Source organism: Pelophylax lessonae, assembly GCF_965119305.1.
Source record: "Pelophylax lessonae genome assembly, chromosome: 2".
NCBI lineage: Eukaryota > Metazoa > Chordata > Amphibia > Anura > Ranidae > Pelophylax > Pelophylax lessonae.
Genome location: NC_138769.1, coordinates 601,226,773 through 601,250,517, shown reverse-complemented (window position 1 = coordinate 601,250,517; position 23,745 = coordinate 601,226,773). Strand labels below are relative to the sequence as shown.

Below are 23,745 nucleotides of genomic sequence, written 5' to 3'. Positions count from 1 at the left end.
TGGGTGGAAGTACAGTCACACCGTGTAGGCAGTGTTGGGTGGAAGTACAGTCACACCGTGTAGGCAGTGTTGGGTGGAAGTACAGTCACACCGGGTAGGCAGTGTTGGGTGGAAGTACAGTCACACCGTGTAGGCAGTGTTGGGTGGAAGTACAGTCACACCGTGTAGGCAGTGTTGGGTGGAAGTACAGTCACACCGGGTAGGCAGTGTTGGGTGGAAGTACAGTCACACCGTGTAGGCAGTGTTGGGTGGAAGTACAGTCACACCGTGTAGGCAGTGTTGGGTGGAAGTACAGTCACACCGGGTAGGCAGTGTTGGGTGGAAGTACAGTCACACCAGGTAGGCAGTGTTGGGTGGAAGTACAGTCACACCGTGTAGGTAGTGTTGGGTGGAAGTACAGTCACACCGTGTAGGCAGTGTTGGGTAGAAGTACAGTCACACCGGGTAGGCAGTGTTGGGTGGAAGTACAGTCACACCGGGTAGGCAGTGTTTGGTGGAAGTACAGTCACACCAGGTAGGCAGTGTTGGGTGGAAGTACAGTCACACCGGGTAGGTAGTGTTGGGTGGTAGCACAGTCACACCGGGTAGGCAGTATTGGGAAGTACAGTCACACTGGGTAGGCAGTGTTGGGTGGAAGTACAGTCACACCGTGTAGGTAGTGTTGGGTGGAAGTACAGTCACACCGTGTAGGCAGTGTTGGGTGGAAGTACAGTCACACCGTGTAGGCAGTGTTGGGTGGAAGTACAGTCACACCGGGCAGGCAGTGTTGGGTGGAAGTACAGTCACACCGTGTAGGCAGTGTTGGGTGGAAGTACAGTCACACCGTGTAGGCAGTGTTGGGTGGAAGTACAGTCACACCGTGTAGGCAGTGTTGGGTGGAAGTACAGTCACACCGGGTAGGCAGTGTTGGGTGGAAGTACAGTCACACCGGGTAGGCAGTGTTGGGTGGAAGTACAGTCACACTGGGTAGGCAATGTTGGGTGGAAGTACAGTCACACCGTGTAGGCAGTGTTGGGTGGAAGTACAGTCACACCGTGTAGGCAGTGTTGGGTGGAAGTACAGTCACACCGGGTAGGCAGTGTTGGGTGGAAGTACAGTCACACCAGGTAGGCAGTGTTGGGTGGAAGTACAGTCACACCGTGTAGGTAGTGTTGGGTGGAAGTACAGTCACACCGTGTAGGCAGTGTTGGGTGGAAGTACAGTCACACCGGGTAGGCAGTGTTGGGTGGAAGTACAGTCACACCGGGTAGGCAGTGTTGGGTGGAAGTACAGTCACACCAGGTAGGCAGTGTTGGGTGGAAGTACAGTCACACCGGGTAGGTAGTGTTGGGTGGTAGCACAGTCACACCGGGTAGGCAGTATTGGGAAGTACAGTCACACTGGGTAGGCAGTGTTGGGTGGAAGTACAGTCACACCGTGTAGGTAGTGTTGGGTGGAAGTACAGTCACACCGGGTAGGCAGTGTTGGGTGGTAGCACAGTCACACCGGGTAGGCAGTGTTGGGTGGAAGTACAGTCACACCGGGTAGGCAGTGTTGGGTGGAAGTACAGTCACACTGTGTAGGTAGTGTTGGGTGGAAGTACAGTCACACCAGGTAGGCAATGTTGGGTGGAAGTACAGTCACACCGGGTAGAAGTACAGTCACACCAGGTGGAAGTACAGTCACACCGTGTAGGCACTGTTGGGTGGAAGTACAGTCACACTGGGTAGGCAGTGTTGGGTGGATGTACAGTCACACCGGGTAGGCAGTGTTGGGTGGTAGCACAGTCACACCAGGTGAATAGGGAGAAGCTGTGGAGCGGCTCAGGCAGGCCAGACAGACAGACAGTCCAGGGTGTGAACAGACAGTCTTGGCTGGAAGTATAGACAGAGAGTCTGCACAATCCTACAAGCTGTCCCAGGCCTTTTCTTAAGCCCGCCTCCCAGCAAGTTGTTATTGGTTCTGCCCCACGTCACCTTTCAGTCTAGCACCTCCTATTGGTTCTCCCCATATTACCTCTGGAAGAGGGCGGGTCCCAAGTTTAGGCCCTCTGAATCTCTAGGGTATTTGCAAGAGAATGCTGCCCATACAGCTAGTGACAGATAGCGCATGTGTTACACGTGAACCATCCCCCGGTAACCGGGTGTCTTACCGATTCGGGTCTCCGCTTTCCCCGAGTCGCCGAACCTTTCTCCTCAGCCAGCGACCGACAGCAGCGCGCGGGCGCCCCGACACACCACTCTCGCGAGAACACCATGGGCGGGGCACACGCCAGCCTCGTGACGTACACGGCTGCCAGCTGACTGTCAGCGGATTCGGGCGGGGCTAACGAATGACAAGTCTAGGGGCGGGGATTGCGATGCATGTTTAGAGGATAGGGTGGTCCCAAGTGATATGGCTGACATTTGAGGGCGTGGCGTTCCACCATCATCATGAAAATAGGTACGAATAGGTACAGAGCGGACCCTGCTGGTCACACTGCGGAAGTGCGGCTGTTCTGTGCATTATGTAACAGTGGATTTTCTTTGCGGCAGCATTGTATGTAGGGAATCAGGTTAGTACAGCCTGCAGCCATACAAGTGCTACAAACATGTATGTTATGTAAATTTAAAACATGCTTTTATTATCACAATTGTAGATATAAAAACTTTTTTTTTCTATATCTCATATGTTAAAGCATAAAGGTGATCTGTGTACACTGCAAGGATTTTCACCACTTCAGCCCCAGAAGGTTTACCCCCCCAACTTACTGATCAGGCCATTTTTTGGGATACGGCAGTGCATTACTTTAACTGATAAGTGCGCGGTCGTGCGGCGCTGTACCCAAATAAAATTGATGTCCTTTTTTCCCCCCACAAATAGAGTTTTTTTTTTTTTGCACTAGAAACAAAAAAATACCGACAATTTGGAAAAAAAAAAAGTTTTTTTACTTTCTGCTATCTAACAGATCCAGTAAAAAATAAAAATTTCCCACAGTTGGTAGATGCTATAACTTTTGCGCAAACCAATCTCTAGATCATTTAGCAGAATCTATATTGGCCTAAACAGATGAAGAAATTAGATTTTTTTTATTACTAGTAATCAGTGGCGGCTGGTGCTCAAAATTTTTTTGGGGGGGGGGGGGGCGCAAAAACAAAAATGTAATAGGTATTGCTTCGCGGCAAAAAACGCAGTAAAAAAATTGCATGACTTTGAGGTCATGGTACAGGCATGGCACAGGTGATGGTACAGGCATGGCACATGTGATGGTATAGGCATGGCACAGATGGTACAGGCATGGCACAGGTGATGGAATAGGCATGGCACAGATGGTATAGGCATGGAACAGGTGATGGAATAGGCATGGCACAGGTGATGGAATAGGCATTGCACAGATGGTATAGGCATGGCACAGGTGATAGAATAGGCATGGCACAAATGGTACAGGCATGGCACAGGTGATGGTACAGGCATGGCACAGGTGATGGAATAGGCATGGCACAGATGGTATAGGCATGGCACAGGTGATGGTACAGGCATGGCACAGGTGATGGAATAGGCATGGCACAGGTGATGGTACAGGCATGGCACAGGTGATAGAATAGGCATGGCACAAATGGTACAGGCATGGCACAGGTGATGGTACAGGCATGGCACAGGTGATGGAATAGGCATTGCACAGGTGATGGTACAGGCATTGCACAGGTGATGGTACAGGCATTGCACAGGTGATGGTACAGGCATTGCACAGGTGATGGTATAGGCATGGCACAGGTGATGGAATAGGCATTGCACAGGTGATGGTACAGGCATTGCACAGGTGATGGTACAGGCATTGCACAGGTGATGGTACAGGCATTGCACAGGTGATGGTACAGGCATGGCACAGGTGATGGAATAGGCATGGCACAGGTGATGGAATAGGCATGGCACAAATGGTACAGGCATGGCACAGGTGATGGTACAGGCATGGCACAGGTGATGGTATAGGCAGGGCACAGATAGTACAGGCATGGCACAGGTGATGGAATAGGCATGGCACAGATGGTATAGGCATGGCACAGGTGATGGAATAGGCATGGCACAGATGGTATAGGCATGGCACAGATGGTACAGGCATGGCACAGGTGATGGTAAGGTCATGGCACAGGTGATGGAATAGGCATGGCACAGATGATGGAATAGGCATGGCACAGATGATGGTATAGGCATGGCACAGGTGGTGGAATAGGCATGGCACAGATGGTATAGGCATGGCACAGGTGATGGAATAGGCATGGCACAGATGGTACAGGCATGGCGCAGGTGATGGAATAGGCATGGCACAGGTGATGGAATAGGCATGGCACAGGTGATGGTATAGGCATGGCACAGGTGATGGTATAGGCATGGCACAGGTGATGGTACAGGCATTGCACAGGTGATGGTACAGGCATGGCACAGGTGATGGAATAGGCATGGCACAGATGGTATAGGCATGGCACAGATGATGCAATAGGCATGGCACAGATGGTACAGGCATGGCACAGGTGATAGTACAGGCATGGCACAGGTGATGGTATAGGCAGGGCACAGATGGTACAGGCATGGCACAGGTGATGGAATAGGCATGGCACAGATGGTATAGGCATGGCACAGGTGATGGTACAGACATGGCACATGTGATGGTATAGGCATGGCACAGATGGTACAGGCATGGCACAGGTGATGGAATAGGCATGGCACAGATGGTATAGACATGGAACAGGTGATGGAATAGGCATGGCACAGGTGATGGAATAGGCATTGCACAGATGGTATAGGCATGGCACAGGTGATAGAATAGGCATGGCACAAATGGTACAGGCATGGCACAGGTGATGGTACAGGCATGGCACAGGTGATGGAATAGGCATGGCACAGATGGTATAGGCATGGCACAGGTGATAGAATAGGCATGGCACAAATGGTACAGGCATGGCACAGGTGATGGTACAGGCATGGCACAGGTGATGGAATAGGCATTGCACAGGTGATGGTACAGGCATTGCACAGGTGATGGTACAGGCATTGCACAGGTGATGGTATAGGCATGGCACAGGTGATGGAATAGGCATTGCACAGGTGATGGTACAGGCATTGCACAGGTGATGGTACAGGCATTGCACAGGTGATGGTACAGGCATGGCACAGGTGATGGTACAGGCATGGCACAGGTGATGGAATAGGCATGGCACAGGTGATGGAATAGGCATGGCACAAATGGTACAGGCATGGCACAGGTGATGGTACAGGCATGGCACAGGTGATGGTATAGGCAGGGCACAGATAGTACAGGCATGGCACAGGTGATGGAATAGGCATGGCACAGATGGTATAGGCATGGCACAGGTGATGGAATAGGCATGGCACAGATGGTATAGGCATGGCACAGATGGTACAGGCATGGCACAGGTGATGGTAAGGTCATGGCACAGGTGATGGAATAGGCATGGCACAGGTGATGGAATAGGCATGGCACAGATGATGGTATAGGCATGGCACAGGTGGTGGAATAGGCATGGCACAGGTGGTGGAATAGGCATGGCACAGATGGTATAGGCATGGCACAGGTGATGGAATAGGCATGGCACAGATGGTACAGGCATGGCGCAGGTGATGGAATAGGCATGGCACAGGTGATGGAATAGGCATGGCACAGGTGATGGTATAGGCATGGCACAGGTGATGGTATAGGCATGGCACAGGTGATGGTACAGGCATTGCACAGGTGATGGTACAGGCATGGCACAGGTGATGGAATAGGCATGGCACAGATGGTATAGGCATGGCACAGATGATGCAATAGGCATGGCACAGATGATGCAATAGGCATGGCACAGGTGATAGTACAGGCATGGCACAGGTGATGGTATAGGCAGGGCACAGATGGTACAGGCATGGCACAGGTGATGGAATAGGCATGGCACAGATGGTATAGGCATGGCACAGGTGATGGAATAGGCATGGCACAGATGGTACAGGCATGGCACAGGTGGTGGAATAGGCATGGCACAGATGGTACAGGCATGGCGCAGGTGATGGAATAGGCATGGCACAGATGGTACAGGCATGGCACAGGTGATGGAATAGGCATGACACAGGTGATGGTAAGGTCATGGCACAGGTGGTGGAATAGGCATGGCGCAGGTGGTGGAATAGGCATGGCACAGATGGTACAGGCATGGCACAGGTGATGGAATAGGCATGGCACAGATGGTACAGGCATGGCACAGGTGATGGAATAGGCATGACACAGGTGATGGTAAGGTCATGGCACAGGTGGTGGAATAGGCATGGCGCAGGTGGTGGAATAGGCATGGCACAGGTGATGGTACAGGCATGGCACAGGTGATGGAATAGGCATGGCACAGGTGATGGAATAGGCATGGCACAGGTGATGGTAAGGTCATGGCACAGGTGATGGTAAGGTCATGGCACAGGTGGTGGAATAGGCATGGCACAGATGGTACAGGCATGGCGCAGGTGATGGAATAGGCATGGCACAGGTGATGGAATAGGCATGGCACAGGTGATGGAATAGGCATGGCACAGGTGATGGTAAGGTCATGGCACAGGTGGTGGGATAGGCATGGCGCAGGTGGTGGAATAGGCATGGCACAGGTGATGGTACAGGCATTGCACAGGTGATGGTACAGGCATGGCACAGGTGGTGGAATAGGCATGGCACAGATGGTACAGGCATGGCGCAGGTGGTGGAAAAGGCATGGCACAGATGGTACAGGCATGGCACAGGTGGTGGAATAGGCATGGCACAGGTGGTGGAATAGGCATGGCACAGATGGTACAGGCATGGCGCAGGTGGTGGAATAGGCATGGCACAGGCATGGCACAGGTGATGGAATAGGCATGGCACAGATGGTACAGATGGGACTACGACAATGTGGCAGACAAATTTGGCACTTAAGGCCCATACACACGTAGCGATTGTCGGCCGTAAATTTTTGGCCGCCGAACGATCGTTAGTATGTTGTATGATGTTAGTATGATGCTTCCGACAACCGACTGCGACTTTTTCGGCCAAACAAAATCGGGTGTGCAGGCTATAAAATTTTTGTTGGCCGTCACCAGAACGGCCGATTGTTCACCAGTCAGTACAGAATTCGGCCGACAAAAGCCAGATGAGCAAGACTGGGCATGCTCAGAGAAGAAAAAACACACAGAAAGTTAACCATCACATGACATCACTTCTGCAGTCGGCTGTTGTTGGCCGACAAAATTCGTGTGCAGTCTTTAGCACTTTTCAACCGACAGGACAGCACCGGACAAAAGACGGCCGATCGTTCGCCCGACATTCGGTACGTGTGTACGGGGCTTAAGGGGTTTATTTACTAAAGACAGAGAGAGCAGAAATGGTCAGAATTCTGCAGAGAAACCATTAAGCTTCTAACATCAGCTTGTTTAATTAAGCTTTGAAAATAAAACCTGGAAGGTGATTGGTTTCTCTGCAGAATGGAGACTAATTTCACCCTTTTCAGCTTTAGTAAATAAACCCCTAAGTGACACTTTTTGGAGACCAGTGACGCCAATACAGTGATCAATGCTAAAAATATGCACTCTCATTATACTGACACTGGCAGGGAAGGGGTTAACATCAGGGGCAATCAAAGGGTTAAATGCACTCCTAGGGAGGGAGTGCTTCCTAACTTGGGGGCTGTGAGAAAACAGAGATCCATGTTCCTTCATAGCAGAAACACAGGATCTCTGTCTTCCCTACTAGCAGAACAGCAATCTGCCTTGTTTAAATAGGCAAACCGATGTTCTGACCCTCTTGGGAGAGATCAGTGAGTCCCGCTTTTTCCCAATCACACGCGCCGCCAACCCAGAGAAGCAAAAACATGTACTTGTACATGATTTCACACAGGATAACCACGCCCTGCAGTATATGAACATGGGGAGGTCGGCAAGTGGTTAACAAACTTTTGTTGCAGATTCCTACCTTTTGGTATTCTGAAGAAATCCCTGTGTGTTTGTCTGTATCCACGTGGAAAGTGAATCTAATGGGAGGGTTTTCATAATTATCAATCAGCTGCTGCATCTAATGAGGAAAATTGCTGGGCTTGCATCCCTTTAGATGTGATTTCCAATTGGGAGTATCTCACCAAAAATTACATTTTTGTTGCAGGGGATGCCAGAAATCTGACTTGTATCTTAGGCAGACTTCTGGGATATTTGGTGAACCAATCTCACAAGCAGGAAATTATGTTGCCGAGGGGTGTACACATTTTGTATATAGAACACCCCCAGTTAGACATATTGCATTTTCAGAAAATTACAGAGCTGCAGATTGAAAAGGAAAGGTACATTTTTAATAACATTCAATTGCAATATGATTTGTGTTGCAATTATATATGCTAAATTATTTTTTTTCTTAATTTGCTATTTTTTTTCCCCCACAAAATTGGACTTACCCTTTAACCACTTGCCGACCGCCGCACGACTATTTACTTCGGGGGTCAGCCCTGTAGAGGCAAAGTGACGTAGGACTACGTCGTTAGCCTGTGAGCCTCTAGGGGGCAAGCGCGCGCCCCCGCTCGTTCCCTAACATGTCCGCAGGTCACTCGCGATCTCCCGCTGGAGAGGGAGAAAGGCAGACGGCTGATGTAAACAAAGCCGCCTGTCATTCTCCCTGGTGTAACTGCAGAGATCATATGATCCTGCTATGTAGGATCGTATGTCTCTGTGGTTACATCACCAGCCACACCCCTTTACAGTAAGAAGCACGCCCCTAGGGACACACTTAACCCCGGCATCACCAATAAAGTTAACCCCTTCCCTGTCAGTGTCATTTTTACAGTAACAGTGCATATGTATAGCACTGATTACTGTAGTAATGTCACTGGTACCCCCAAAAGTGTCAAAATTGTCAGTCAAGGGTCCGATCTGTCTGCCGCAATGTCGAAGTCCCGCAAAAAAAAAAAAATCGCAGATCGCAGCCATCACTCGTTAAAAAAAAAAAAAGATTTTTTTTTTACCAAACATATGTAGCAGAAAACAAATTGGCCTGAAATGTTAAAAAATTTTTGATTTTTACATTTTTTTGGGGGAATTTAATTTAAAAAAATGTGAAAAATATTGTTATTTTTTCAAAATTGTTGCTCTTTTTTTGTTTATAGCGCAAAAAGTAAAAATCGCACAGGTGATCAAATACCACCAAAATAAAGCTCTGTTTTTGGGAAAAAAGGATGTCAATTTCATTTGGGTACAGCATCGCACGACCGACCGTTAAAGTCACGCAGTGCCGAATCGCAAAATAGGGCCTGGTCAGGAAGAGGGTAAAATCTTCCGGGGCTTAAGTGGTTAAGGGAGGGTTATAACCCCTGTTAGGTTTTTTGACATCTGTGTCCCATTGGGAAGATATCCTTTCATTTCCTGTCCATTGGCAAAAGTGGGAAGTTAGGGAACATCCCTGGTTGTTACCTGCACTAGTATCCCCATTAGAAGGTTTCCCGCCTATATCAGATCTAGAGAGAACCCAAAATTTGGCATTTTCTTTCACTTTCTTAGTAATAATGATAAACAGGACAAATAGAGATAGTGGCTCTCCCTTATGGGGGCACAGACAGCAATTAAAAAACTAATAGGTGTTCTAACTACCCCCCTCCCCCACTTTAAAAGTAAAAAAAAAAAAAGTTTTGCCTTTAGTTATACTTTGAAGTTTAAGGGCTCTTTCACACGGTCCGCCTCCGCAGGCGGATCCGTGTTGCTCAGCGGGGATCGATCCGCGATCCCCGCTGAGCCGGCGGATGACAGCTCCGTCTCCGCTTGCAGAGCGGAGAGGGAGGTGTCTCAGCACCCGCTGCCCTCTATGGGGGATCGGAGGAGAGCGGACCGCTTGTCCGCTCTCATCAGATCCACTCCGCTCCGATTACTGAACGGATGGAAAAATAGGGTTTCCATCCGTCCAGATTTCAGCACAGGATCGGATGCGGATGGCAGCGGGTGTCAGCGGAGGTGACCTCCGCTGACACCCGCTGCCCCATAGAGCTGCATGGAGGATCCGATCAGATCCGCCTAAAAAACTGACAGGCGGATCTGATCGGACCGCCCGTGTGAAAGAGCCCTAAGTCTACCTAAAGCCAGACTTTTTTTTTTTTTTTATTGTTGTGTAAACCAGCTGCCAGTTTTTTTTTTTCAACGTCCTTTTGCCAATTTTCCACAATGAGAAGATCCCCCCTCTATTCCTGCTTTGATGATTTTGGCTTTCCCCTCACTTTCAGTCCTGGGCACAGGGGTCACCAGGACAAATACAAAGGGTGAATCTCTCTAGATGGGACACAGACAGTAAAAAAAAAAAAAAAAAAGAAAAAATCCAGCAGGGATTTTAATCATTTACCACTCTATCTAAAAAAAAAAAAAAAAAAGGTTTTGGATTTAAATACAATTTAAAGCTGAATTCCAGGAATTCACCCAGTATGTAAAAAGTGAAAGCACAAGGAGGCACATGACATCTCCTGAACTTATCTCTAATATTTATATTTAACAGCTTTATGGCTTTGCCGGAGAGACATTCAGGCTGTGAGAGGAGAAAGGCACACAGAGCAGCTATGCTCACCCCTCCCCTCTGCTGCTCATTCAAAGAAGCCTTAGTAGTCTGTGAATATGTTCACAGAATACCAAGGCTTCTGTGAATGGACAGGAGGAGGATGAGTGGACATAGCAGCTGCAGCGACTCTCCTGTACAGGATGCAGAGCTCAGAAGGATCCACATCGGGCTTCTGGAACTACAGTGATGGCAGTCTTGTGGTAGTACTATAAAGCTGTCATATATTAAAAAAAAAAAAAAAAACTAATCCTGGGGGGTCATGCACCTTGCTGGACTTAAAGTGGTTGTAAACTCTTACATATACCCATTGAAGTGACTGGCCTCAGATGATACACCGAGATGAAACAAGTCCTCCTACATAAGTTGTACTTGTATCTACAGCCATCTTTCCCCTACATCCATTCAAACTGCAGAATTTGCACAGGATCTCTTGGCTCTGAAGAGCAGGGAGAGCTTACATTAGTAAGGAGAGTTCTGAGAACTGATTGGAGGAAAGACACGCCCCCCCCCCCCCCCCTTCGTACAGCTGTGGCTGTCATTTACAGAAATGGTGTCCTCCTATGACACCATTTTTCTCTGGGTGTCAGGGGGAAACTTGTCAGAAGTGATTCATGCTTATAGCAGAGGAACAAGGCAGCGGAGAGAAATTACACTTAGTACTCTGCAGTGAGACAAGTACACACTATAGAGGGATATGCTTTGTTCCTATTTCATGTCTGAGGTTTACAACCTCTAACTCATAGTGTGCCTTCCTTTTTTTTATTTTTTACAAAGGAGCTGAATTCCTAACCACCCACTTATAACATAACATGTTCAGGTTCCTCCACATTGCTGCGGCTGCAATGTTTCACTATGCAGCAAATCTAACTCCCCATTTCAGTGGGACCACGCCATAACCATGTGCTAATTCCCTGGCATGCAGTTGCAGCAAGGTATTGCCTAGCATAAATTTCTCAGTGCTTGCCTGCCTTGTGAGGTTGGATGGAGAGCGTTTGTGAACAGCAGTTTTCAGTTCTTTCCACAGATTCTCGATTGGATTCAGGTCTGGACTTTGACTCGGCCATTCTAACACCTGGATATGTTTATTTGTGAACCATTCCATTGTAGATTTTGCTTTATGTTTTGGATCATTGTCTTGTTGGAAGACAAATCTCTGTCCCAGTCTCAGGTCTTTTGCAGACTCCATCAGGTTTTCTTCCAGAATGGTCCTGTGTTTGGCTCCATCCATCTTCCCTTTAATTTTACCATCTTCCCTGTCCCTGCTGAAGAAAAGCAGGCCCAAACCATGATGCTGCCACCACCATGTTTGACAGTGGGGATGGTGTGTTCAGGGTGATGAGCTGTGTTGCTTTTACGCCAAACATAACGTTTTGCATTGTTGCCAAAAAGTTTGATTTTGGTTTCATCTGACCAGAGCACCTTCTTGCACATGTTTGGTGTCTCCCAGGTGGCTTGTGGCAAACTTTAAACTACACTTTTTATGGATATCTTTAAGAAATGGCTTTCTTCTTGCCACTCTTCCATAAAGGCCAGATTTGTGCAGTATACGACTGATTGTTGTCCTATGGACAGAGTCTCCCACCTCAGCTGTAGATCTCTGCAGTTCATCCAGAGTGATCATGGGCCTCTTGGCTGCATCTCTGATCAGTCTTCTCCTTGTATGAGCTGAAAGTTTAGAGGGACGGCCAGGTCTTCGTAGATTTGCAGTGGTCTGATACTCCTTCCATTTCAATATTATCGCTTGTACAGTGCTCCTTGGGATGTTTAAAGCTTGGGAAATCTTTTTGTATCCAAATCCGGCTTTAAACTTCTCCACAACAGTATCTTGGACCTGCCTGGTGTGTTCCTTGTTCTTCATGATACTCTCTTTAAACGGACCACTGAGACTATCACAGGGCAGGTGCATTTATACGGAGACTTGATTACACACAGGTGGATTCTATTTATCATCATTAGTCATTTAGGTCAACATTGGATCATTCAGCGATCCTCACTGAATTTCTGGAGAGAATTTGCTGCACTGAAAGTAAAGGGGCTGAATAATTTTGCACGCCCAATTTTTCAGTTTTTTATTAGTTAACAAAGTTTGAAATATCCAATACATTTCGTTCCACTTCATGATTGTGTCCCACTTGTTGTTGATTCTTCACAAAAAATTACAGTTTTATATCTTTATGTTTGAAGCCTGAAATGTGGCAAAAGGTCACAAAGTTCAAGGGGGCCGAATACTTTCGCAAGGCACTGTGTGTATATATATATATATATATATATATATATATATATATATAAACATTAAAAGTAATTTCAGCAGCGTGAGGGGGCAGGCACTGACACAGGAGCAGACAGGCAGGGAGGGGAGGGGAGACAGGACAGAGGAGGATAGGAGGGATGGTCAGCAGCCATGATAAACCATGGCCAGTTTACAGGGAGGAGGGCAGGATCAGCCAGATTTTTTTTTTAGGGGATAAAGGGGGCCAAACTACACATGCATAACATGCTTTAAAGGGACAATATTTTTTTTTTTTTTTTTGGGTAACAATCACTTTACCTTTTTCTTTCACCAACCAGAGTTTAGTGCCACTTTAACCACTTCTGGACCGGAAGATTTTCACCCATAATGACCAGGCCATTTTTTGCGATTTGGCACTGCGCTACTTCAACCGACAATTGCGCAGGACCGTGAGATGCTGGACCCAACTAAAATTAATGTCCTTTTTTTTTGCACAAATAGAGCTTTCTTTTGGTGGTATTTTATCACCTGTGCGATTTTTTCTTTTTTTTTTTTTGCACTATAACAACAAAAGAAGCAACAATTCTGAAAAAAAAAAAAAAAATATATATATATATATATATATATATATATATATATATATATACTGTATATATATTTTTTTCACTTTCTGCTATATAACATTCTCCAAAAAAAAAAAAAAAAATCTAATTTTTTTTCATCATTTTAGGCCAATTTGTATTCTGCTACATACAGTGGGTACGGAAAGTATTCAGACCCCCTTAAATTTTTCACTCTTTGTTATATTGCAGCCATTTGCTAAAATCATTTAAGTTAATTCTTCTTCCTCATGAATGTACACATAGCACCCCATACTGACAGAAAAACACAGAATTGTTGACATTGTTGCAGATTTATTAAAAAAGAAAAACTGAAATATCACATGGTCCTAAGTATTCAGACCCTTTGCTCAGTATTTAGTAGAAGCCCCCTTTTGATCTAATACAGCCAGGAGTCTTTTTGGGAAAGATGCAACAAGTCTTTCACACCTGGATTTGGGGATCCTCTGCCATTCCTCCTTGCAGATCCTCTCCAGTTCTGTCAGGTTGGATGGTAAACGTTGGTGGACAGCCATTTTTAGGTCTCTCCAGAGATGCTCAATTGGGTTTAAGTCAGGGCTCTGGCTGGGCCATTCAAGAACAGTCACGGAGTTGTTGTGAAGCCACTCCTTCGTTATTTTAGCTGTGTGCTTAGGGTCATTGTCTTGTTGGAAGGTAAACCTTCAGCCCAGTCTGAGGTCCAGAGCACTCTGGAGAAGGCTTTTGTCCAGGATATCCCTGTACTTGGCCGCATTCATCTTTCCCTCGATTGCAACCAGTCGTCCTGTCCCTGCAGCTAAAAAACACCCCCACAGCATGATGCTGCCACCACCATGCTTCACTGTTGGGACTGTATTGGACAGGTGATGAGCAGTGCCTGGTTTTCTCCACACATACCGCTTAGAATTAAGGCCAAAAAGTTCTATTTTGGTCTCATCAGACCAGAGAATCTTATTTCTCACCATCTTGGAGTCCTTCAGGTGTTTTTTAGCAAACTCCATGCGGGCTTTCATGTGTCTTACACTGAGGAGAGGCTTCCGTCGGGCCACTCTGCCATAAAGCCCCGACTGGTGGAGGGCTGCAGTGATGGTTGACTTTCTACAACTTTCTCCCATCTCCTGACTGCATCTCTGGAGCTCAGCCACAGTGATCTTTGGGTTCTTCTTTACCTCTCTCACCAAGGCTCTTCTCCCCCGATAGCTCAGCTTGGCCGGACGGCCAGCTCTAGGAAGGGTTCTGGTCGTCCCAAACGTCTTCCATTTGAGGATTATGGAGGCCACTGTGCTCTTAGGAACCTTAAGTGCAGCAGAAATCTTTTTGTAACCTTGGCCAGATCTGTGCCTTGCCACAATTCTGTCTCTGAGCTCTTCAGGCAGTTCCTTTGACCTCATGATTCTCATTTGCTCTGACATGCATTGTGATCTGGAAGGTCTTATATAGACAGGTGTGTGGCTTTCCAAATCAAGTCCAATCAGTATAATCAAACACAGCTGGACTCAAATGAAGGTGTAGAACCATCTCAAGGATGATCAGAAGAAATGGAAAGCACCTGAGTTAAATATATGAGTGTCACAGCAAAGGGTCTGAATACTTAGGACCATGTGATATTTCAGTTTTTCTTTTTTAATAAATCTGCAACAATGTCAACAATTCTGTGTTTTTCTGTCAGTATGGGGTGCTATTGTAACGCTCAGAATTCCACTCAGTAGTCTTGTAGAGATCTTGTTAAATCACCTGATCCAACTCTCTTGACTCATCATAGTGGTTCAGCCTGATTCAGTATGCACATATACAAACACTCAGATAATGATGTTGCATGAGTGAGAGTAATTATGCAAGTAGCAGTGAGATGTTACACTGAAGGTATAGACTCTGAGGAGTGATAGTAGATGATGATAAGCACTCAGATAGTGATGTTACAGGAATGATAGTAGATGATGATAGATAACAATCACAAGAGCTAGCAATCTAGTATAATCAACAGGTGATAGATAATAGCAAGCAAGATATACAGGTGTTGCTAAGCTTAGTTCGGTAATGCAGGTTGTAACAAATAATAGGCACAAGAGCTAGCGATCTAGGTTTAGAAATGCAGATGGTAGATACTGGAGAGCATGTATCCTAGAGCTAGCAATAGTTCTTATAATGCAGGTATAGATAGCAAGCGTTGTTGATAAGAGGGGGTACTTATCAGTAGCCAGTAGTGAGGGAGTGTAGGACAAGGTAGCGAGGCTCTGGTCAATCCAGATATAGGGTATGTAGCTGGAAGATTCGGCAGCGTCAGGTTAGGCAGGTATCAGGAGCGGTTGCACGAACAATGTGTGAGTGCAGACCATCAGTTGAAATAGCCGCTCAGTGCGGCGCCTGATGATGACGTCAGCACTGTTAAAGGAATACACACCTTATATGCGTTCCACCTACCTGAGTGGTGGAACGCAACCCGGAAATGAGATGATAGAAAGGCACTGAGAGTGCCAGGATCTTACAGCTATGTGTACATTCATGAGGAAGAAGAATGAACTTAAATGATTTTAGCAAATGGCTGCAATATAACAAAGAGTGAAAAATGTAAGGGGGTCTGAATACTTTCTGTACCCACTGTATTTTTGGTAAAAAAAATCCCAATAAGCATTTTTTGATTGATTTGCGCAAACGTTATTGCGTCTACAAATTAAGGGAAAGATTTGTCATATTTATTTATTTGTTTTTTTAACTAGTAATGGCGGCGATCAGCGATTTTTAGCGGGACTGCGACATTGCGGTGGACCCAGGGGCATTCAAAGAGTTAAGTGTGAGCCTATTGGGGGTTTTCTAATTGTGGGGGGCTTGTAAAATAAATACAGAGACCTGTGTTCCTAAATAGGAGGAACACAGGAGCTCTGTACTGATTCCTGAGAGAACAACGGTCTGCTGGGTTTACAACAGCAGACCGCCATTCTCTCTTCACAGGGAGCGATTGCAGGTGCTGGGCGGCAATCGTGGCCACTGGCCCCGTGGCTCGGCCTCCACGCTGGCGAGTGGGTGCGCGCGCCGCGGGAGGTATGGTGATTCACGGAACCTGCCACCGTATAACTGTTATAATATAATAGTTATACGGCGGTTAGTCGGCAAATGGTTCAGAGAGGTCCTGCTTTGGGAAGAAAATGTTGTGTGCCTACAGCGATGGATATTGTACATAATAGGGGACTTTTTAATTCTATTGGAGGAGTAAAAATTGGACAACCATACCCTACTAAAAATTCAATTTTTTTTATTTTCAGATATTTATTTAAACCACAAAGAAGCACAAAACTATCACTCTTGCCCTCATGTCAACTCTTGTGATGTCCAGTTAGTGTAGAGCTCACATTGCATTATTGTGATAGATGAAAAGGAATAGCACCTAAAAATATCCATCATCTGAGAAACTGATTTCCCACGCGTCTCCTTTGCCTCGTGGAATATGCAGTGTTTCCAAAACACAGAAACAACTGCAATAAACAGCGCAGCTGCCAATATCATGGCAACAACATGCAGTACTGGCAGAGAGGTCAGGCAGCTGTTCGGCCACTTCTACAATTTTAGTGTGGAGGAGGTGGCTCTCACACTGTTTCTAGGCTGACCAGCATTTTATGAATGCAGTGCTTTCTACTTTACTTTAGAATTGTTCATATTTTCTAAGAAAAAAGGAAATGCCTAGGATCTGGCCTCCTGCCAAGTTCCAATGACTGAGCATGTGTGTGTAGTTCGGCATATAAACATAAATGTTAAGTTAATGTAAGTTACAAATCATGTTTTGGTTTAATGTTTATTATATGAAACAAAAGTCATGGCAGTAGTTTATGGTAGCAAACTAAATGATTTCCAGGTTTTAGATCTACTTGGGGAAAAAAAAAAAAAAAAAAAAAAAAACGAGCTTTATGAATATTTCCCTACCAAACCCTTTAGTTTTCATACAGAGTTTTAAAGTTGTATTACCTACCTGCCAACCGTGCTAAAGCCGAATGACGGCTACAGCACGATCGTCTAGTCCTGGGATGCCATCATTTGATGGCATCCCGTGATCGCGCCTGCTGTGAGGCGTGGGCAGCGCACTCTGTGATTGCAGTGTTTAGAGGAGACTGCTGATCACATATAGGGGTAAAGAACCAATCAGTGGCTCCTTACCACGGGATTAGCTGTGTCCAATCACAGCTGATCACAGATGTTTTACAGAAGTCGGTTATCAGCACACTTCCTCAGGAGAACAGAGACTATTACCAGCTTCTCTAAAAGGTACATCCACACTAATAATCAGGGCCCTGAATGTCAGTGCAGTCCCGTCCCAACAGTGCTGCCAGTCTGTGCCCAACAGTGCTTTCTCATCAGTGTCACCTACCCGGGCGATCAATCAGTGCCACCTCATCAGCACACATCGATGAAGGAGAAAAATTACCAGTTTGCAAATATGTTCAACAAACTATGAAAAAGTTGGGGTTTTTTCAGTATTTTCGGCCTTTATTCGTTTATTTAGCAAAAAATCACTACAAATCTCTACATCACTAGACACAGAGCAGGTGATAATGACTGACTATCTGGGTTATACACTACCTTTAGGTGAATGGACACTGGCAACCAATAGACAGTCAGTTCCTCCCATATAACGCCTCCCATACAGGAAGTACCTCAGTTTTTGAAGCAAGCAATGAAGATCCCGGAAAGAAGGGGAGGGGCCTCTGTGTCCCATGATGTACTCCAAGAAAAGGATTTTACAGGTAAGCTGTGTTATGTAACGGTATCAGCCAAATGATCAGACCAGTGGTGATGTGCAATTTTTACTTTACTTAACAATGTAGAACGTAGATGACACAGGAGATCATGTGGACAGGGGATTGCAGTACAAAACAGCAATATGAGGAAGGGAGGAACAGGCATAACACATACAGTATGAAAACAATTCTATTGCAGTTCTACTAATGGCCACTAGATGGCAGCAGAGTGCTCTGAGTTCAGTTTACTGATAGGATAAAGAGCAGAAGATTCTCATGTGTTCCAAGAGATTACTTGCTCATTCAGCAGACTGTGAGCTGAGGGGATTTCCTGCTGGCACAGACTTCACACAGGCACTGCTGATGCTGACTTCGGTCAGAAGGCTCTGGGGGCTGTAGATAGGACCAACCCACTGCTTGGACAACTTCTCCACATGGACTGTAACAGAGTCCTCTCCAGTGACTGGGGCTTGGATAGATGCTGCATGCTCTTGTGCTCACTGCTGGTGGCCCACACACCAGACTGATCGAATGAGGACCCAGCACCTGGGGACAGCTCACTTGCCCAGTCACTGCTGTCCCATCAGGCAGGATCTCTCTGAGCACAGGAACCTGGGAGGAGCTGGCATTTATACTCCCTGGGCGTGTCCTGGAACTCAGGGGATGCTGGGAGCCCAGAGGATTGTGGGGAATTGAGTTAAAGGGACTTGCATCTGGATAAAGTGGCACACCACTACAGCTGTATGAAATGAAAAAAATCTTATTTTCTTTATCGTACATCACGGGACACAGAGCAGGTAATATTGACTATCTGGGATGTCCTAAAGGGGACACAGAATCCCATAACTGCCCCTGGGCAATGAACAATAGGAACTTATAGTGCTGCTTGCAACACGCTAATACCAAACTGAGCACCCTTCATGTTCTCTAACATCCACTTGATAAAGCCTTGTGAATTTATGAACTCAAAACCAAGTAGCAGCTTTGAAAATCTGAGCCATAGCTACCTGATGATGCACTGCCCAAGAAGCACTCACCCTCCTGGTAGAATGTGCTTTTAAAAGGCAGGATCTTACCCTTTAAGCAGAATAAGCTTGAACAATGACTTGACAAATCCACCTAGAGATAGTGGAAGTAGCTGCCGCTTGGCCTTTCCTAGGCCCTTCTGGCAATACAAAAAAAAGCATCAGTACTACAGATTGGTGCAGATGACAAATAAACTAGTGCGCTCAATAATAAATACCATGGAAATAAACACATCCAATAAATATTTGAAAAAAAAAAAAAATACAAGTAAAAACTAAATGTGCAACACCTCAATGCTAAAGGGTGATGACATGCATTATATTAAATGTAATATATAAAGTGCATCTGTTTATATGAGAGAGCCCCTGTGAAACCTCTTGTGTGGATAGCAACAAGTTAACACAGAACCATCCATCTCTGCGGATCCATTGTGTTCCCGTTATGGGAATTATCATTCCAAACTTTCTTTGATGGTTATCTGGTAAGAAGCACATTCATTTGATTATCACATGGTGTCACACTGAATGTGAGGAAGACACTGTGGCTCTTGGACCTTTTTTCCAGTGATCGGATGTAGATTGATTTGCTACTTTTCGGTGGAAAGTCGGTAAGGAGCCTCTATATTGCAGTGTTTGGATCACGATTATGTCACATGGGATGTTTGAACCTGCTGACCTCTAAGCAAAGATATCCACATTATCTGAAACACTCCAGTGAAGATTAACTTGTCACTTCCTACAATATTTTGGACTTATGCTATATATTACATTTAATATAATGCATGTCATCACCCTTTAGCATTGAGGTGTTGCACATTTATTTTTCACTTGTATGTTTTTTTTCCAAATATTTATTGGATGCGTTTATTTCCATGGTATTTATTATTGAGTGCACTAGTTTATTTTTTCACTATATGATTTATTCCAATAAGGTTTTGAATCCTAATTGCAGCCATTTATTATTTTTGAGTTAGCGCACCCTATTACATTATTTATAGTGCAGGTGACTTCAAATAGACTTTAACTGCACGAACCACATCTAGTGACTGCAACAATCTTTCCTCTGGAGTCTGAGGATTTGGAAAAAGGAAAGGCAGAACTATATCCTGGTTTAGGTGAAACCCTGATACTAATTTAGGCAAAAAGGATGGATGAGGCCAAAATACCACTTTATCCTGATGAAAGATAAAAAAAAAAAAATGGCTCTCTACAGGAAAGAGCCGCTAAATCTGAGACCCTCCTGGCCGAGGTTTTAGCAACCACAAAGACCTATTTCCTTAATAATACCAATGGAATCTGCCTCTGCAGCCCAGAGAGTACAAGATTCAGATCCCAAGGACACAGGGCACAGGGGTGGCTTAATTGGCGGAACCATGCAAATCACACCTTGTATAAATGTCCGCACCAAAGAGAGACTTGCCCTTTATTGGTCCCTAATGACAATTTTAAGAGCACCACTACCTGAAGAAAAGCAAGAATTCTACCAATAACATACTTATGAGGATGCCATTTCTTGGATTCACACTAAGAGATATAAGATTTCCAAACTCTATAATAGATTCTCCTAGAGACAGGTTTTCTGTTATTAATCAATGTAGCCAAAACCGAGCCCGATATCCCCCAATTCTTCAAGATTCTGGTTTCAATAGCCAGGCTGTCAAATTCAGCGACCGCAAAGCAGGATGGAATATGGGACCTTGGCTTGGGAGAGCAGATCCGGTCGACAAGGAAGCAACCATGGCTTCCCCACGGCCAACCTCACAACCTCTGCGAACCAAGGTCTCCTGGGCCACGCAGGAGCCACCAGGATCACTGGCTTCTCTTCCACCTGAATTCTGCTCAACAACCATGGCAGAAGTTGGATTGGAGGAAATGAATTCTTCAGCCTGAAATGTGACCAAGGGGTCACTAAGCCAGTGGTACTCAACTCCGGCCCTCAGGGCCCACTAACAGGCCAGATTTTAAGTATTACCTTGGGGAGATGCAGACTAGAGTACTGCAATCACTGAGCAGCAAATGATATCACCTGGGATGTATTTCAGTTATCTTGAAAATCTGGCCTGTTAGTGGGCCCTGTAGGCCAGGGTTGAGGACCACTGCACTAAGGCATCTGTTCCGATAGCGATCGGATCCATGGTTCTGGAAACAAAATTGTCCAGCTTATTGTTGAACCTGGATGCCAATAGATGTATATTGGGAGTACCCAAATGTTGACAGATCAGCTGAAACACCTCAGGATGCAAGGACCATTCCCCTGGACACAATTGCTGGCAACTTTGAAAGTCTGCCTGCCAATTGTCCACCGCCGGGATGAATACTGCTGACAAACATGGAACATACCTCTCTGCCCACGTCATTAAGTGGTTCACCTCTTTCTGAACCAATTTGCTCCTGGTGCCCCCCTGATGGTTGATAAAAGCCACCAGGGTTGCATTGTCGAACAAAATCCTGACAGGACACTCCCGCAACCTGGTTGTCCAATGACACAGCGCCAAACGGGCTGCCCCGATTTCCAAGATGTTGATGGCCAAGAGTCTCTCTACTCGAGACCATGTCCTTTGGACAGAAAGACCCTCCAAGACAGCCCCCCAGCCTGTGTTTGTGGTTACAACCTTCCAGGTTACTGGCAGAAAGATTTTCCTATTCTTAGGTTGATGAGAACCATCCACCAAGATAAATCCTGCCTGAGCCCTGGAGCAAGAGACATAGGGGAATCCAATGCTTGGACCTTCTTATTCTAAGCAGAGAGAATACTGTTCTGAAACAGTCTGGAGTGGAATTGAGCATAAGGGACTGTCTCGAAGGAGGCCACCATTTTGCCCAATAGTTTCATGCATAGTTGTATGGAGGGAAACTTTTTTCTCCCTACGAACCAAACCAGGCTCCTTCAGACTACAACCTTTTTTGACGGCAAAAAAGCTTTTGCCTGAATGATGTCGAGAACCAGACCCAGATATTCCAAGACTTGAATGGGCTTTAAGGTTGATTTCCCTAGATTGATAATCTAACCCAAATCCTCTAGGAACTGGATCGTTAGGGACATGTCTTGTGTTAGCCCTAAGCTTGAATGATTCTTTAACAGTAGGTCGTCCAGGTAACCCATGACAGAGATGCCTAGGGACCTTAGAAAGGCTAACACCAGGGCCAAGATCTTTGTAAACACGTGGAAAGCTATAGCCAGACCAAACAGTAGAGCTACAAACTGGAAATGGCACTGCCCTACTGCAAACCGCAGAAACCTTTGATGAGAATTGCAGATTGGCACATGAAGGTATGCGTCCTTGACATCTATGGAGGCCAGAAAATATCCTCTTCCTAGAGAGACTACCACAGAGCGGATTGATTCCATGCGAAAAGACCGAACGGTCAGATACTGGGTTCAGAGCATTGATATTTAGGATGGGTCTTACCTCGCCATTTGGTTTTGGCACTGTAAAGAGATTTGAGTATAAACCCATGAACCTTTTGCTGGTTGGAACTTCCACAATCAAGCCCTATACCCACAAATATTCCAGGGCCTGGAACAAGGAGTTCATTTTTACTGGGCAAACAGGGACATTTGAACCCAGAAACCGAGAAGGCGGAAACTCTAGGAACTCTATCATGTAGCCCCGTGCCACTGTGGACAAGACCCACCTGTCCTGCACCACTCCCCCCCAAGTTTCTGAGAACTGTAGGAGCCTACCCCCCACCCGAACAAGTGGGGGCGCCCCCTCATAAGGTGCATTTTGAACCTGATTTAATGAGCCATTGGACCCAGGGTTTTTTCTGACCTTGATTTTGAGGACTTCTAACCTCTGACGACTGAGGCCGTCAGAACTGCCTAGAAGCTGGCATGTTAGGAGGTACCGTAACATTTGGTGCTTTAAAAGATGGATGTTTAATCCTTCTTTTACTGGCAAAAATGCACTTTTTCCACCTGAAATATTCTGGATGTATTTATCCAGATCCTCACCAAAGAGGACGCTCCCCATGGAAAGGAAAAGCGGTCAGTAAGTTAATTCTGCTGACCAACTCTTAAGCAATAGTACTCTGCGCATATGAACAGAGAGAACAACTCGGGAAATCTGTTGGATAAAATCCTTAAGGTCATCTACCGCAAAACAGAAGGGGTGAGGAAACTCCGCCAAATCTTCAGAAGTTTCCCCCTGAATAGACAGACTTTTAGTCACCCTTTTAAAGCGATCCTAAGGATTGGCAAACTCCTATAGCCGCTATACAGTAGTTGGTTGAACAGAGCCAGCGATGGCAAAGGAAGCTTTAAGTAAGGATTCCAACTTTTTATCTGCTGGATCCCTAAAGATCAAGTCAATTAAGCATATATGCATGCAGTTCAAGGCAATTAGGCATATATGCTTTTATGCAATATGAGTTTATGGAAGCATGCATTTATGTGAGCATGCGTTTTATGCAAATATGCATTTATGCAAACAGGTGTTCCCGCAAACATGCGTACCCATGCAGACATGCAATATGAATCCAAACATAAGTAAGCATGAGTTCATGCAAGCATGTGCCCATGCAAACACGCGCCTATGCAAATATGCAAGCATGTGTTTTATGCAAGTATGCAGAGGCATGTGTTTTATGCAAGTAAGCAGGCATGTAACATGCTGCACCA

At 45.8% G+C, this 23,745-nt stretch overlaps 1 protein-coding gene across 2 annotated transcripts in view; it reads right to left on the bottom strand.

Moving 5' to 3' along the window:
• Positions 1-2,154, bottom strand: part of LOC309547726 (cyclic AMP-dependent transcription factor ATF-7-like) — a 246,946-nt gene extending 244,792 nt beyond the window's left edge. For both annotated transcript variants that reach the window (XM_082247693.1, XM_082247694.1), the window contains exon 1: positions 2,132-2,154. The gene's annotated coding sequence lies outside the window, so the exon portion shown is untranslated. The remainder of the gene's footprint in view (positions 1-2,131) is intronic.
• Between the last annotated feature and the right edge of the window lie 21,591 nt (positions 2,155-23,745).